This window comes from Parasteatoda tepidariorum, chromosome 2 (genome assembly GCF_043381705.1).
Source record: "Parasteatoda tepidariorum isolate YZ-2023 chromosome 2, CAS_Ptep_4.0, whole genome shotgun sequence".
In the NCBI taxonomy this organism is placed as follows: Eukaryota; Metazoa; Arthropoda; class Arachnida; order Araneae; family Theridiidae; genus Parasteatoda; species Parasteatoda tepidariorum.
This window is the reverse complement of record NC_092205.1, coordinates 93666210-93683899: the sequence shown is the minus strand read 5'-3', so window position 1 is coordinate 93683899 and position 17690 is coordinate 93666210. Positions and strand designations below refer to the sequence as shown.

General features: G+C 32.6%; 1 protein-coding gene across 4 annotated transcripts in view; it reads left to right on the top strand.

The window, feature by feature from the left end:
* LOC107445290 (Sno oncogene) overlaps positions 1 to 17690 on the top strand; it is a gene marked incomplete at its 3' end in the record, with an annotated part of 238655 nt that overhangs the window by 47690 nt on the left and 173275 nt on the right. The window contains 1 exon segment of one of the 4 annotated variants that reach the window (XM_071177939.1): positions 5968 to 6179. 4 annotated transcript variants of the gene reach the window in all.

Below are 17690 nucleotides of genomic sequence, written 5' to 3'. Positions count from 1 at the left end.
GGTCATCAATATCCTATTTCACAGACTCGTAATTTTGTATCCCAACGTAGAATACAAAGGAACTTCTGGATCGAGCATTGGGACAAAATAATTTTCGCGGAAAATTTTTCGGTGGAACTAACCCACATGTGCGTTACATGAAAAGGTAAACCTCGAAAACCTTACAGAGTTACAGAGTAACAGCAACACATCACCCTGTGTTGCTGTTGGTCTTTTTTTCTAATGGCAGGTACTGAACTGTTCACTTCCTTCACCTGGAAGATGCCGGAAGTGTTGCTTCTTTTACGTTACCCGGTGTAACAACTGTGAACCTAAGTCACGAAGGCGAGCAACATTACCCACACCACATTGCCACAGATAACCGTTTATAGGGTGGGCCACATCACACACAACAGAGGACAACACATAGAGAGAAACATCCATGCCTAGAGCGGGATACGAACCCGCAACCATTGGCTTCGCAGTCAAGCGCGCTAACCGCTCGGCCACCTGTCCGGCTTGATCTTTTCTAAGCCTATAATGATTTTTATGCACGTGTGCAAGTCACGTGCTCGCGTTTGGAACCATTTCTGCCATTTTGTCTGTAGCAGTAATAGTAGCAGTAGTAATTCATTTACGTCACACTAGAGCCGCGCAACGGGCTATTGGTGACTTCCTGGGAAACATGCCTGAGGATGGTCTGAAGGCATGTCATCACAGTTTTGATCCTCTACAAGGGGGGTGGCACCTCCGCTTCGGAAGCCCGATGACCTGCACGCGAAGTCGAGCACTTTGAGGTAGAACAGTTTAACGGGGACCTAAACCGCACACCCTCGGTCCCTACGCAGACTGATCCAAGTGGTCACCCACCCGCACACTGACCGCAGCCAGTGATGCTTGACTTCGGTGATCTGCTGGGAACCGTGTCATAACGATCAGTCCATTGCGGGATCATTTTGTCTGTAAAATTAGTATATTAAGTAACATAAATTTTTTATTTCGGTTAAAAAAAACTGTGATTTCTAACATTTAATACAGTAGCTTAGAGAAAGAAAATATTCACTTAATTAAATCAATCAAATGCACGCCTTCATTAAAACATTTCTCAGCATTGCTAGTTTGCAGATGTTGTAAGATATTTTAATTCGCAAATTTCATCAGCGCGTCATTCCACATTGCTCAATTTAATTAGCACGAAAATCGTGTTTTGCAAACAAAGAATTTAAAGCAATCTCTTCGAAAACAATTTGTTCCAGTTAAAATGAAATTTATTTGACTACGCAGTAACTATTACTGAAAGAAATTCCGGAATCGAATTCAGCGTAAGTTTGTAATCACGTTGGATTTCTATTTACTTAAATCAACATAATTTAAATCCTAAGTGACAAATTTTGACTAACATAACGCTCCACACAATCATTGTTTTGCAATAGGGAATGTTCAAGGTCACAGTTATTGAATCAATTCGCAACTAACTTAAATTACACGGAAGTTTTCCTGGAATGTTGTTATTTTTATAGTTTATTTGTTTGTAGTAACATCAAATGGAGTAACAAATATTTTTAAGCTGGTTTTGAAATTTTTGATGTATGTGTAATGTAATTGAATTACTCTGAATTACTTTCGATTGAAACAGTAACATTTTGCATTCCGGAAGGAAATTTCGAAGCATGTTATTAACATTAATTACATATGAACATATAATAACAATATCTTAATAAAAGCTTGATAAAACGAGATGTTCACTATCAGGGATCTGTCCAGACATTTTGTGAAAGGTCCTGTTTTGGTAAAATTGTGAAAAAACTACTCATAATTTGTGAATATGAAATAAGCGTTAAATCACATTCTTTCAATCAGGGTCCTGCTTTTGTGAATTTGTGCATATAGGGTCCTGTTATTGCAAAAATTGCTAAAAACCTTCTCAAGAAGTTTTTACATTGTAAATAGATACAAGTTTCTGCTGAACAATTGCTACTACTGAATTAGAGATGCAACATACAAATATTTGGTATTTAGCCTATACTGCTCAACGCAGAATATTCATTTCGGGCGAATAATGGAAACAAAATCACTCATGTTTTTAATAATTTCAATTGACACATTTTAAATAACACAACTGAATTATGTATCACTTTTAATGTGTTGCGCATTAAGTAAATTTAAACAATTCTTAAGTTTATTATATTTTAATTTAAAAAATTGCCAGAAATTAATTTTTATTTACATAATATTCTATTAATTAATTTTATGAATAAATATAAATTGATCAATTATTTAATTACAAAAAAAATTATCATTTAACATCAATAAGAAAGTGCACACGATGTTTGTAAATATAGAAATATTTATTTTCTACATATGGAATTTAAACTTAGGGGAACTTGAAAACTTAGTTCGTTTCGAACCGTCTTTCTGTTCTATGGTAGAGAAGTGTATGTTTAAAATAAGTTAATCATTTGCCTTCCTCTATATTAGGGGTTTCCAACTTGCATGAGGCCGGGGGCCACAATTAAAAGCACAAATCATGTGGCGGGCCGCAACTTTATCAAAATTTTTTGTAGGAATCTTTTTATGTTTGAAGGAACATTAAATATTACTGTCAGAGTTTTTTTAAGTTGTACGAAACAAAAGTATTGAATTACAAATTAAAATAAGAAGTGGATTTTTAAAAATATTTATTTGTTATTAATAATATTTTAAAAAAATATTAAATAAATAATAAAAATTCGGGCTACAATAACCTAATGTGCACCATGTATTAAACAATTAATGTGCAACAGATATCTAATTGTTAAGGTATTAAAACTTACATAGTAGCACACAAAATATTTAATGAGAAAATTGAGGTTTGTCTGCTGCAACCACCGGAGAATAGATATTTAAATTTAAAATTTACAAATGTGTGTGAAAATATTTTAGTCCAAAATGAGTGGTTTCAAAAAGTTAAATATGAGAATTTCTTTGAGAAAATTTCTGATACGCACATGCTAAGTTATATTAACAAAAAAAAAAAAAGAAATAAGAAAGAGCAACATACACGATTATTTTTGTATTTAAATAAATATTTTCTTGGATGCAAAACCTGAAAAATAAAATTCTTTGCACCGTTGGTATGTTAAATTTCACAGAAACGAAGAAATTAGGTTTTTATGAACGAAAGAAAAGTATTTTAAACCCATATAGATTTTTTACAAAAATTGTCCGTAAAAAAATGACAACTAATATATTTAAGTTCGCGGGCCACGAAAAAAGGCTTCGCGGGCCGGATGCGGCCCCCGGGCCGCCAGTTGGAAACCCCTGCTCTATAGCGAAAAAAAAATTATATTTTGAGGGAATTTTTTTTTTTTCCTTACTGCTTAAATGAGTGAAATTATACAAGAAAAGCAAAATGGAAGGCGGTTTTATTTATGCTTCGTATACATAGAGAAAAGTGAAAGAGGCATCATTTCACCTTATTTTCTTCTTCCGATCTTAAGGGGAATCGGTAGGGCTTATACCAATAATGCGAAAACTGACCTTTTCCGATTAACCTTTTCTCGTCATCTACACAAGATATTGCTTCAGTTATTTTTTCACAGTATATTTACATGTTTACACTGTGATAACTGTTAATGCAGAATCTTCGGCAGAATTGTCTTAAAAAATTATGAACTTAGAACTTTTAATTTTTTAAAAAAAGTTTCAGCATTTTAGAGCGAAGATCTTTCATAACTTGAAAAGTATTCCCGTTAACGCTAAAACATTAACTCAGTATACAACTGACATAATCTCGAATATCCCCAGAAAATTTCAGAGAGCGGCGATGGCTCAGGGGATAGAGCGTTCGCCTTCTAATGAGGTGAACCGGGGTTCGATCCCGGCGATGGCTGGTCGATACGAATTCCTCCTCCAGCTTGCACCGACCACAGTGTTGACGTGAAATATCCTCAGTGGTTGACGGATCATGGGTTTAGAGTCCCCTTGACGTCAGTCTAACCGTGGGAGGTTTTCGTAGTTTTCCTCTCCATTTAACGAAAATGCGGGTTAGTTCCATCAAAACGTCCCCCATCAAAGGCAAATTTCTTCCAATACTTGATCCAGGAGTTTCCTTGTCTTCTGGACTCGGTTCAGAAAACAGAAAAAAATTCAGTCGTAAACTGAAAATTTTGCCTACTGTTCGACGACGGTAATAAAATATAATAAAATAATAAAATTAGTTCTTATTATCAAAATTAAGTTTCATTGGCATCTATAATAGTTTGGTTTATACGCTACTCTTAAAGGAATAGGTACTATTTCTCCATTAAGTTTTCTTCTTAGCACACAGCTTATTTTTTATTTCAATTTTTAACAAAATTAATTAAGCCTCATTGGAGTCAATGATAAAATGACAGTTTTTCATAGTTCCCCTAAGAGAGTAAGAACCTTTTCTGCATTATTTTTGCTATCTAGAACAGGGGTTTCCAACTGGCGGCCCGGGGGTCGCATCCGACCCGCGAAGCCTTTTTTTGTGGCCCGCGAACTAAAATATTTTAGTTGTCATTTTTGTGCGGACAATTTTCGTAAAAAATCTATATGGGTTTAAAATACTTTTCTCGTTAATTAAAACCTAATTTCTTCGTTTCTGTGAAATTTAATTTATCAGCGGTGAAAAAAAATTATTTCTCAGGTTTTGCATCCAAGAAAATATTTATTCAAATACAAAAATAATCGTGTATGTTGCTCTTTTTTATTTCTTTTTTTTGTATTTTGTGAATATAATTTAGCAAGTGTGTATCAAAATTTTTCTCTAAGAAATTCTCCGATTTAACTTTTTGAAACCACTCATTTTGGATGAAAATATTTACACACACATTTGTAAATTTTAAATTTAATATGTAAATATCTATTCTGTGGTGGTTGCAGCAGACAAACCTCAATTTTGTCACTGAACATTTTGTGTGCTACTATGTAAGTTTTAATATCAACCTTATTTAAAGTTTTATATCTTAACAATTAGATATCTGTTGCACATTTATTGTTTAATACATAAGTGCACATTAAAGTTATTAAAGGCTGAATTTTTAATATGTATTTGATATTTATAAAAATATTATTAATAACAATTAAATATTTTTAAAAATCTACTTCTTATTTTAATTTGTACAACTTGGTAAAAGTCTGACAGTTATATTTAATGTTCCTTCGAACATAAAAGAGTCCTATATAAAATTTTGATAAAGTTGCGGCCCGCCATTTGATTTGTGTTTTTAATTGTGGCCCCCGCTTCATGTAAGTTGGAAACCCCTGATCTAGAACATGGCTATTTTTTAAAAAAATTAAAATAGTAGCTAATTACAAAGCAAGCATCAGTTTCGTCCATAAGAGTGGTTTTTTACGCTTCACTGATAATTTTGCTTTTTAGTACACAACTTATAACTTTTTATTTCAATTGGATACATGCAATTGACGTCATAGTAGGTAAATCGTGGCATTTGTTGAATCAGAAGCCATTCGGCTAACTGGTATTCAAATGGGTGCTTGCACTTAAAGAAGAGGATCACATATACCCACACCTACGACGCCAGTGCCACCTGATCATTTTATTTTCTAACCGAAGTTGAACAGCCGTCCCAACTTTGAGTTTACGATTACTAATGTTCAACTCCTTTGTTGAATTTTGAACCCAATCCAGAAGACAAGAAAACTCCTGGATCAAGTATTGGGAAAAATTTGCCTTGGTGGAGGATTTTTTTGATGGAACTTACGCGCATTTTGTAAGGAAAATGGCGTGTTAAAGTTGAGCTAAACTTCTCCAGATAAGTTAGAATGTTAATTAAAGTGAAGTTAATTAAATACTGTGCCGTATCGCACATTGAATATGTTGAAATATAATTCTTTCTAGTTTACATCTTTTACTTAACTTAGATTTAATATTTGTTTATGTATTTTATTGTAACCGTGTTATGTTTTTGTTTTGTGTACCTGGCAACTTCCATGCATAATTAGTTTGTTTATGTCCTACAGGGCTTCTTCCGGTCTTTGTGTTAAATTAGAAATATAAAGTGAAAGAATTGAAATCTTTGTAAAGGAATCTTCGTGAAAGAATATAGTATGTGTCACTTAAGAGAATTGATGCTGCGGCTTGGCTTACTCGAAATAGAATGTAACAAACGAAAACAAATGCAATGTTTCAACAACCAATCAGGAGTGAGATACCCACACTACATCACTTGCAGGTATCCTATTATATGTGATTTTAAATTACGTGGTTAGGCATAATTCACTTCTTCTCAAGTTGCTAATTCCCATTTACTGCCATAAATTCATAATTTATAGATTCACTCTTTAAAAGCATAACTATTAAAAAAACAAACACTTTTTACACAAAAACACACAAATATCTATAGAAATGCTTATTTGGTGACGTAATCTGCCAATGCTAATTATTGAGTTTATCCGACATAGCGAATAAATAATAATTAAATATTAAAGAACGTGCAAAAAAAAAAGCAACTCCGTATTTCAATGAGAGCTATAAGCTAGCAAACATCACTGATATAATCTTTAAAGTATTTGAAGGAAAGAAAATCGTCTGCAAGTGTCATTTTTATCAATAGCAAAAGTTCTAAATCAATGAATAAACTAAATTTTTCATATGGCTCTACCTAACGAACAAATTGAAAATTTGGAACAAATGTTTGGATCGGAGGCTAAATTGTCTCTTTGCACACACTGTTGCAAATTTCAGGATGGAGGAAGAACGGGTTTTGGAGTTATAAGAGAGAGAGACACACACACACAGAAAAACTCTTCATTTTATTATTATTGTTATAGATACAGTTCAGAAAACGATTTTCATTAATAAAATTTGCTGAACATATACAACTGTTTTGAATTTTGTTGATTTAACCGTCCACTTTCTTCACAGAATATTTTTTTTATTTTTTATAAAAACTCTTTTATCAGTTTTGAAAATGAAGCACGAAAAAGTTATATCATGTCTTCTTTTATAATGAGTAGCATTTTTTTAGCACTCGTAAAATGACATTAAAAAACAAATACCCAGTCGTTCGGTTTATTTTCCATCCTTATAACTGTAGCCGTCATTTATTTTTCCCCCCATCTAAAATGGCAACGCAAATCCATCAATTACACCAGCATCTTTTACTTTATTGTTTACTCAAAGTTGAACTAAATTCTTCTTTCAAAAAATCACCGGCCATGTAAATCTCTCGACACTCGGCAGAGAAAACAAATACCTCCTACAGATTCAGAAAAAAGTTTTTTTTACTTCTTCCCTTCATTTAAAAGAGAGAAAAAAATAATCGTCTGCACGAAGAAAACGAACAAAAGTAACTAAGCTTTTAACAGTTAAGATAATGTTGAAACAAAAGAAATTGTAGGCCCCAGAAGACCAGCTGTACACACAAAAGGGAGGTTTAAAAATCAATAAATTGTGGAACCTTTTTTTTCTTCTTTGGGTGGGAGAGTGACTTGATAGAGCCCCAAAGTAAAGACTATTTTGAGGTCATTTGTGTTTTCTTTACAGGCCACTGGCTCCTCTTTTGTCAGTTTTACATTTTCAGTAACAATTACTGAAGTTAAAGCTTCTCAACCGTTTTAAACACGGGACACTTTTGGATGATTAAACCAGGGGTCGAAAATGATACTGCAGAACAATCCAGGACATGTCAAAATTCCGATTAGGCATGTACTTTTTAACCTCACATGCACAGCCGGGATTGTAAATGTATAACCCCTTCCAGGGTGCGTAGGGTTTTTAAAAAGTGCTTAAAGGTCAGAGTTGCAAAAAACCTGGGTTTTTCTAGAAAACCCCAACCCTGGTGGGTTTTTCTGGGCTTTATTGAGCTTTCTGGGTTCTTTTTGGTTTTTCTGGGTTTTTCATGTTTTACTGGAGATTTTTTTCAAAAGAGAGGGCAGGGATAAGTACTTTATTTTAAAAAAGCCTATTTTAATATTAATAATTAAGTTTAATTTTATAAAATTACTTAATCTATAGGTAATTAATACAAATAAATTGTTGCAAAAGTCTGAAAAAAGTTTCTGCTGACATCACGATACAAAATGTTATATGTACTCACATCACACATTTGAAACATATTTTAACACAGGATTACTTTTTATTTGTATTTTAGGAAACTTATTTTAATACAGGATTACTTTTTATTTGTATTTTAGGAAACTTATTTTAACACAGGATTACTTTTTATTTGTATTTTAGGAAACTTATTTTAACACAGGATTACTTTTTATTTGTATTTTAGGAAACTTATTTTAACACAGGATCACTTTTTATTTGTATTTTATGAAACTTATTTTAACGCAGGATTACTTTTTATTTGTATTTTAGTCGTAAAAAATACTTGAGGAAAATCTTTTATTTTCATAGAAACCGAATCAAAGGCTTTGACTAATCAATAGCCATACAGTCAAATCTAGCCATCAAGGTGATTCTCCAGTCTCCAACATAGTTAGTTTTTTCACCATAAGTTAATTTTTTTAGGCTAGACTACATATATATTTCAATAGAATAGCTCTTTTATAACAGAGGATAAAGAAGAAATCAATCTTAGAAAAACCCAGTAAAACCCATTTTAGGGTAGGTTTTACTGGGTTTTTCAGGGTGGGTTTTACCCAGTAGAATCTGCCCGGGTTTTACTAGGTAGGTGGGTTTTTCGGAACCCTGTTAAAGGTGCTTATTTTCGTTTTTTAAAAGCCCTTAAAAGTGCTTTTTTCCACGGATGTTTTTAAAAAGTGCTTAATTTTCCCTTTCCCGAAATGTGATATTTTTCTTTACCATGTTGATTTTTGCCATAAATTATGCAAAAGGACATTGTCCTACACAACGTTTTCACAATTAATTCAATCCCAATCTATTTCGGCATACCGCCGGTCTGTAGTGTATGAAATCACCATTTGTTTTACATGTTTGATGAAATACTTGTGGGTCCGCACTTGCGTATACTGAGCTCATTGCCAATAGCCCATTGTGCAGCTCTAGTGCGACGTAAATGAACTGAGCTGGATTCAGTGGTAATGATTTTTGACTCTCATGTGCTACCCTGCTGCATTTTGCAAGAGATTCTCAATTTCAGCCCTCTGTAACAGAATCGAAAAATCTCTCGAATATTTGCTGATTACTGGGACCAACTAAACATTGTCATTTTTTTTTCTCTATTAGTGATAGAAAATTTCATTTCTCTTGTTAATTGCATCGTTTGTGAAGCGCCATCGTTTTCGTCACTGTAAATAAAACCGGATAAAACCATCAATTGCCAACCCTGTCTAATTATGATATTTTTCAAAGTGCTTGACAATATTTTTTGAGTGTTTGAAAAGTGCTTAAAAGGTGCTTATTTTTTGTTGAAAATTTTGGCTACGCACCCTGCCTTCAGTACTGTAATCACATATACGTTTTCGTGCGTTTCTCACATCACAGCCGTCGGCTTCATTTACGTAACCAACCTATTACTACTTAAACTATTACTACCTATTACTATTACTAAGAACCTATTACTATTACCTATTTTATTTTATAACCGTCGTTGAACAGCCGACCCAATTTCATGGGTTTACGACTACNATTTTTTAAAGTGCTTGAAAATATTTTTTGAGTGCTTGAAAAGTGCTTATTTTTTGTTGAAAATTTTGGCTACGCACCCTGCTTTCAGTACTGTAATCACATATACGTTTTCGTGCGATTCTCTCATCACGGCCGTCGGCTTCATTTACGTAACCAACCTATTACTACTTAAACTATTACTACCTATTACTATTACTAAGAACCTATTACTATTACCTATTACTAAGAATTACTTGAGTGGCCAACGGCCACATGGAAGTGGTCCCAATGTGATACTTTCGTATTTGGTATCCATATCCTTCAGTGCAAACTCGGTCCTGATCAGTAATACTCTGAAATAAGCACTTCCTAAAAACTTTGATTATCAACTAAAATTTATAAAACAAAGCTCAAAACTTAGGTAATGAGTTACAATCAAGTTCGGACTTGATTCTAAAAAGCAAAATAAATGAAGAAAATTTTTTGGTTGTAGTAAATTTTTACTTCTTTAGTTCGCCAAGACTAATGGCAGCATTTTCAGACCGATTGATACTGAATGTAGATAAACTTGAGTTTCATAAGTTGAACTTTTGAGAACGGCATTTTTAATATTTTAACTCCTCAGTTACTAACAAACTCACAGAGGAGCTAATAAGCTGTAAATTAGCAATAATAAAAATAAAAAAAACTTTCGTGGGGAGATCCTGTAATGTATTCAGGGCATTAGTAACTATAGCAAGTCTAAATTTTGATGTTTTACTTTCTTAGAATTAAAAATACCATGGCGAAATCTGTAAAAAATTCAGAATGATGTATATTGCGCCCTCCCGTGCAAAAAAGGAAAAAAAGACCATTTTAAATAACTTGAATCTAATAACTTTTGATCTAATGATCAGATCTTCACTTTCTAGGACTCAATGGCTCAAGGGGGTGAAATCGAAAAAGCTAAATAATTAGCGCAAACGATATTGTAAGTTATGAAATCAGGCGGATAAACGTACTCTCTCAGATTACTCTCTTTTTTCCCCCGACGGTTTCAGATTTCTGACCCTCCCCCCCNAGCAAAATAAGTAAAGAAAATTTTTTGGTTGTAGTAAATTTTTACTTCTTTAGTTCGCCAAGACTAATGGTAGCATTTTCAGACCGATTAATACTGAATGTAGATAAACTTGAGTTTCATAAGTTGAACTTTAGAGAACGGCATTTTTAATATTTTAACTCCTCAGTTAACAAGCTCACAGAGGAGTTGATAAGTTGTAAATTGGCAATAATAATAAAAAAAACTTTCGTGGGGAGATCCTGTAAAGTATTCAGGGCATTAGTAATTATAGCAAGTCTAAATTTTGATGTTTTACTTTCTAAGAATTAAAAATACCATGGCGAAATTGAGAATGATGTATATTGCGCCCTCCCGTGCAAAAAAGGAAAAAGAAGACCATTTTAAATAACTTGAATCTAATAACTTTTGATCTAAAGATCAGATCTTCATTTTCTAGGACTCAATGGTTCAAGGGGGTGAAATCGAAAAAGCTAAATAATTAGCGCAAACGATATTGTATGTTACGAAATCAGGCGGAAAAACGTACTCTCTCAGATTACTCTCTTTTTTTTCCCCCCGACGGTTTCAGATTTCTGACCCCCCCCCCCAAATATAGCGGGTAGTCGCAATTTGGGAAATTTGAACCCAATGATTTTATCAAGAGAGCGGTGCGAGGTTTGGACCCTTTGATGCTAATTTTATTTTTTGCGTATTTCGCGTTATCTCGAGAACTTTTAAAATGAACTGAAAAATTTTTGCCCACACTTATAAAATTCATTTTAGCAAAGATTAATCCCCTCAAAATACAACTTTTAATAAATATTTATTACTTTATTTAGTAAACAGTCCAAAAAACTTTGAATTGGAAGGCATAATTTTAAAAAAAAATCATTTCAAAGAATGCAATTTCACATAGCAAGGTAAAAAATGTGAGCGAATGCGGTCCAAAAGTTTCTCAGAGAACGTATTTTAAAAAAAAAGTCGTAATTTCAAAATTCAGCCCATTTGTCCCCATGCCCCCTTCACCCCCGACTCTTGAGTTCGCCAGAGACGCGTTTTAGGGCCGACTGATACTGAATGTAGATAAACTTGATTATCATAAGTTGAACTCTTGAAAACGGCATGTTTAATATTTTTACTCACTAGTTAGTAGCTAGTTCATCATGCAAAAGAAAGAAAAAAACATTGGAGAGAAATAAAGTTAATGTAAAATTTCCAAACAAAATTTTACGACGAAGCGATAAAAGTTCGGAAATGGATGAGCCAGACTCATTCGTTTTTCCCCAATTTCATCCCTGAAAGAAAAGGAAAAATTTAAATATTAAAGTATGAAAATAATTTAACTTTCTGAAAAAGTGGTAAATAAATCGTTATCCCAAAAATTGAGCTATAGTTTAGCTTAGGATCATTTTCAGTGTAATTTAAAAATTAAAAGTTTCAGACAAAAAAAAAAAATCATGAAAATTACGAGTAAAAGTAAATTTTCTACTACATTTTAATTTTGAGTAACGTTACTGGGTTATCATACATTGAAGTATGCAATATGACTAAAACAGATTGTTTTTGAAAAGTTTTGTACTTAGGATAAGCTGTGCACAAATTGTGAAAAGTATTGCTAGAAAACTCCTCGTTTTAGCTTTCANAAATTCATGAAAATTACGAGTAAAAGTAAATTTTCTACTACATTTTAATTTTGAGTTACTAGGTTATCATACATTGAAGTATGCCATATGACTAAAATAGATTGTTTTTGAAAAGTTTTGTACTTAGGATAAGCTGTGCACAAATTGTGAAAAGTATTACTAGAAAACTCCTCGTTTTAGCTTTCAGTTTACATTTTGATAGCGTTACTTTACAATAGTCTGTTAAACAATGTATCTACATTAATAAGTTTCAGTACCGTTCATAATAAAACTGGATTTTTTTTAGCTTATTTTTAAAACACAACAAAAAAAAAGAAGAAAAGGAATACATTTTTTTTTAAAAGAAAATATATCTTCTCGAAGAAATATTTACCTTCTCAGAGAATTCTTCCTAGTTATATATTAATGAAAGAACTGCAGATAAAGGTTTTTTCTGCTCCGAAATTCTATTCAATTACGTACATTCAACAAACTTCAGACGATTTCATTAAATTTCTAAACAATCTAGAAAGTAAGGTAAAGAATAAAAAAAAAGAAGTAGAGCAATTGGAAAAAGAAAAGGAATAAATAATAAGAACGCTTTTAAAGTTTGCTAACAACTACTATTTTTTGAGGGAAACTGATGAAATAATAAATTACGAAGATAAAAAAGAATTGGAGAAAGAACACAAGCACACACACATCTTACGAAGAATGTGCAAATTATTAAGTTTGTTAAAGAGTAATTCAGTGGGTGAAATCGTATTCGAGTATTCGAAATTTAATTTTTAGTACAGCAAGAAAATATTTTTTATTAACTTCTTTTAAATCTCTTAAAATCCCGAAATAAGTTTCAATTTTCCTTTTTTTTATTTTTTATTTTACTATTTTTAAAAAAGACATCTCGAAGAATTAGCAATCTCGCTGGCTAACTTAGCGATGATTAAACTCGATTACTTAAGAAAGTGTTAAAAAAAATAAATCTTTGTTTGAAGAAGTTCCTCTTAAATTTAATTTCGTTCCCGTCTTTTACCTTTTCTATATAAATATCCTTCTAACACCTAATAGAAACAAATGCTACAAGCTCTTCAAGTTAATCGAAAGTGCGGAGTTTTTTTGAAAGGCGAGGGGGGGGGATAAGTGCAAAAGAAGGAAAATGGCAATTTTCTGAAGAGTTTGGAAGGGAATAAATTTAAATATATTCTCAAATTGTCACTTGCAACATTTTCTCTGGACATCTAAATAAAATTCGACGGATTTTCTTATTTTTCTTAACAGTCAACCGAAATTGTAAATTCTTATATATTTTCTTTCTAAAAATAGATTTTGAAAGCAATATTTAACGAATTATGTTTTACAGTAGTAGACAATGTCGCTTTGAGCTACTTCTTCAATTGTGATTCACGATTGTCACCCAAAAAACGATTGTGACCTCCGCGTTGTTTTTAATCACAACAGTATCCCCATGAACGTTTTTAAGGAAAAAAATTTTTGTAGCGGTAATGTAATAACAATTTAAAGATTTGGGTTACTTTAGTAATAATCGTCGCTTTTTTTAATAGCGATATTTTTGCATCAAACTGTTCCTTAGTATTATTTTGATACTGGTCCTTTAAAAATTTCCAGAATATCCACTAGATGGCAGCACAGTACTCAGAAAAATCTTATTACTCATCTGAAAATTGAAGTGATTTTTACTCAGAACTATCGCCAGCAGAAATCTCGTAAGTTTCAGCACAACTTAAAAACATGACTCCACTTAACATGTTTATATAATATATTGTGGTAGTCTTAAATTTTTTAAAATTAAATTTATGTAAAAAGTTCAATAGTAATAAAGCATAAATTTTGGTATTACTTTAAACAAAAAAGAAAAAGTAAATGATAAACATTATCTTCCGAAGAAATTGGAAAAGTTGGCAACTATGTGTAAGCACACAGCTTTTAATGTCTATAAATTTGTTTCACTTTAGCCCTTCAATTGAAAGAATAGTGCAATATGATGACATGTCACATGACCTTAAAGTAGTAAATATCTACCTCTCCACAGATGTAAAATTAAACACCTCAGGTTGATACATATATACCTCTGGAGGTATATTTAAGGTATATTTGAGGTTGATTTTGAGGTATTCATTTGCACCTTTTTCAACCTAACAACGTATATAAATAACAACTTCCTTTATACATTAAAAATATACCTGATTTATACCTCAATTTTTTCGTTAGGGTTGTTTTTCATCTTCATAATTTAAGAATAAAGCTATAAAGCACAGAAACAGGCAGACTATAGCTTCGGTTCTATGAACAAAAACCTTCTTCATAGTCGAAGCGCTGAATTCCTTTCTGTGCTTCGACATTAACAACTGTGACGAAGGTTCTTGTTTATGGAACCTCACAGTCGAAGCTCAAAGTTCCTTTCTGTGCTTCGACATTAACAACTCTGACGAAGGTTCTTGTTTATGGAACCTCACAGTTGAAGCTCAAAATTCCTTTCTGTGCTTCGACATTAACAACTGTGACGAAGGTTCTTGTTTATGGAACCTCACAGTCGAAGCTCAAAGTTCCTTTCTGTGCTTCGACATAAGAAACAAAACAAAAATTCTTATTTATTGAACCCAGCAAAGATTTTGATGTGTTTATATAGTTAAAACGGAACATTGAGGGTGTGACGTATGGATGTGGCTCAAATCGAATTCTTGACCATAAATGACGCCATTGAAAAACATTAACAATCGTACCTCCTCTGCTTTGTTAATGGCCGACGACAGCACCATCAGATCATTGAAGATACCTTTTTAGATACTTTATAAAAATAAATAAAGTAAAAATCACGATTTCAATACGAGCACACTCGAACTAAAAATCTAAAAAAGAAAAAAAGTTCTTGATCGTGTTTTCCCTCTCGGGGAGAAAAGTCTAATTGTTCTCCCTGTCACAGGTTTTATTTTTCCCTTTTTATAGCTCCGAATCTCAATAACATCTTAGTCGAAGCACGGAATTCAATTCAACAAAGCTGGCGAAGGTTCTTGTTTGTGTTAATGGAACCTCACAGTCGAAGCTCCGAATCAAATCTGTACTTCAACATAAAAACAAAACAAAAATTCTTACTTATTGAACCTTACAGTTGAAGCACAGGATTTCTTCTGCGCTTCGACATGAGTAGCACTGACGAAGGTTTTTATTTATGGTACCTCACACAGTCGAAACTCAGAACTCTTTTATTGCTTCGAAATGAAAAAAAAAAAAAAAAAAAAAAAANAAAAAAAAAACACTGACGAAGCTCAGAATTCCATTTGTGTTTTGACGTCAACACTGACAAAGATTCTTATTTATAGACAGGGTGCGTAGCGTTTTTAAAAAGTGCTTAAAGGGGCTTATTTTCCATTTTCGTATTTTAAAAGCCCTTAAAGGTGCTTTTTTCATTGGGTGCTTTTAAAAAGTGCTTCATTTTCCCTTTTTTAAAATGAGATTTTTCCTTTACCATGTTGATTTTCGCTACGAATTATGCAAAAAGACACATTTCACATTATTCTACTCAACGTTTTCGCAATTAATTCAACACCAATCTATTTCGGCGTATTGTCAGTCCGTAGCGTATGAAAACGCCGTTCGTTTTACATCATTCAAAATTTCATGATTTTTGACANTTTCATGATTTGTCGCAAAAATTTTAGGTACAGATTGACGGCACTTAAAAACCGCCAAATCTGTAGCTGCGGTGGCGTTAAAACGTAAGTACCATTTCGTGCACCCAAAAACGTTTCTGCACTGCTAGTTTTTTTCTTCTAAAATAAAGTGAGAAGTTTGAGACGACGATTATCACCCGGCATATTTAAAGTTTGCAGAAAAAAATCACAACAGAACACAAGCAACTGCTCACTTAAGCTCAAAACATTGAATGAACAAGAATTTCTACTTCTCGGACGAACGATATCGGACAAGTGAAGAAACAATTGCTTGAGCGATCCGGCAACGACATTGTCGTTCACATATTTGTCGTCCGATTTTGTCGGTATCGTGTCGTGTAATGAAAAAGCGCCCTAAGTGTAAGCACACAGCTTTTAATGTCTATAAATTTGTTTCACTTTAGCCCTTCAATTGAAAGAATAGTGCAATATGATGACATGTCACATGACCTTAAAGTAGTAAATATCTACCTCTCCACAGATGTAAAATTAATCACCTCAGGTTGATACATATATACCTCTGGAGGTATATTTAAGGTATATTTGAGGTTGATTTTGAGGTATTCATTTGCACCTTTTTCAACCTAACAACGCATATAAATAACAACTTCCTTTATACATTAAAAATATACCTCATTTATACCTCGATTTTTTCGTAAGGGTTGTCTTTCATCTTCATAATTTAAGAATGAAGCTATAAAGCACAGAAACAGGCAGACTATAGTTTCGGTTCTATGAACAAAAACCTTCTTCGTAAGGCTCAAAATTCCTTTCTGTGCTTCGACATTAATAACTCTGACGACATTAATAACTCTGACGACATTAATAACTCTGACTTTTCCATTTTCGTTTTTTAAAAGCCCTTAAAGGTGCTTTTATCATTGGGTGCTTTTAAAAAGTGCTTCATTTTCCCTTTTTTAAAATGAGATTTTTCCTTTACCATGTTGATTTTCGCTACGTATTATGCAAAAAGACACATTTCACATTGTTCTACTCAACGTTTTCACAATTAATTCAACACCAATCTATTTCGGCGTATTGTCAGTCCGTAGCGTATGAAAACGCCGTTCTTTTTACATCATTCAAAATTTCATGATTTTTGACAGTTGTCAAAAACAATGCGAAAAGTTTTTTTTTTTTTTGACATGACGGTTAAAACAAGATGAAACCGTCAATTGTCAAAAACTTTCCAACCCTGCCTAATTATATTTTTTTAAAGTGCTTAAAAATAGTTTTTGAGCACTTGAAAATTGTTTATTTTTTGTTGAATAATTTAGCTACGCACCCTGATAGAACTAAAACTATAATATGCTTATTTTTGCAATATTATTTGTACTTTATTCGTTTGTAGAGTTTAGCAAGTCCTATAGGTTTCACTAGCCATGTTTTCCTCTTGTGTTTCAACTAATTAATTTAAACTAGTACTCGCTAACGCTCGCCAACCCCCGAAAATTGCTTCGCAAACCAAGCTCGCTTCGCTCGCTGCTATACTTAGGTACATTGCAAATGCACAAAATTCTAAGAATTCAAAAGAATCATTCAAATCCATATAAAAACTTTTTAAAAAAAAATTACATCATTTTTGTAAATACTAAGTCATTAAAATAAATTTGAATTCAAATAAATGACATGTAATTCGTTAAACCTATTAGAAATGTGCTATAGTATAATTCGTAATATAAATCAAAAATCCTCAAATAAATTCGTAATATATAAATTCGAGGAAAAAGCGCTTTCGACAAAATACTAAAATAGAGATCTATCGACAAAGACTACTCACTTCTGCCTAGCTTAATAGTATGAGATTGCCGCAG